At 42.8% G+C, this 810-nt stretch overlaps 1 non-coding gene across 1 annotated transcript; it reads left to right on the top strand.

Moving 5' to 3' along the window:
• Positions 1-445: 445 nt before the first annotated feature.
• Positions 446-517, top strand: Pmar_PMAR017985. Its single transcript has one exon. It is a non-coding gene; the product is annotated as a tRNA-Asp (tRNA).
• Positions 518-810: the final 293 nt, after the last annotated feature.

Raw genomic sequence — 810 nt, forward strand, 5'->3', positions numbered from 1 at the left:
TATGAACTTAGAAGGCTGAGCTTCTTCGCCCTGGCCAGCAGCTGCATCCCAGTTTCCTTCACATTCGCTGCTGTAGCCGCGATAGCGTCCATGTCTTCTTCCTATGATAATAATAATCAATGTGATTCGTATAAATAACTTCACAACAGTCGAGTATTGGAGTAGGAATATATCTTCGCTCTCCTCAGCTGAGCTTGATACTTCCCAATGTAAATTATAGGAGTTTATATACGAATTCGCATAAAAACCAACAATGATTTCCTCACAATTTTCACATTGTCACCAACACATGTAGTTGACCATATGCATATTTTCCCCAACAATAGCAAATTACGTCTTCTGTTAGTTCATCATCCGAATCGCTCCTCTCTGCCTCATACGCCGCCCTTTCCTCAAGGAGGGCCTGAAGATCGAACCACCCTCGCAGATGCAATACAATATTCACTCCGCGGTAGTATAGTGGTGAGTATTCCTGCCTGTCACGCAGGAGACCCGGGTTCAATTCCCGGCCGCGGAATCTTTTCTCTACCTCTCTATTCTCCTCTTCCTTGACAAATGCGCTTTCAATTGTAAACTTCTTCCCCAACGAGAAATCTTCACCTGAAAAAAAACTCTTTTATTATTGGCGTATAATAAAATGCTAAACTTTAAACTGAAGAGCGTCGCTCCGCTGTGGTCGAGACGAGACCCTTTCGAGAACATTTCATATCGATGAATTTGGAGAACACTCCGAGACTAGTACGAATTGTATAGGTTTTGACACGCCTCTCTTACGCGTTGAGTCCCTTCTACTCAAATTATAGTAAAAGT

This window comes from Perkinsus marinus (genome assembly GCF_000006405.1).
Source record: "Perkinsus marinus ATCC 50983 genomic scaffold scf_1104296953342, whole genome shotgun sequence".
Classification (NCBI taxonomy): domain Eukaryota; phylum Perkinsozoa; order Perkinsida; family Perkinsidae; genus Perkinsus; species Perkinsus marinus.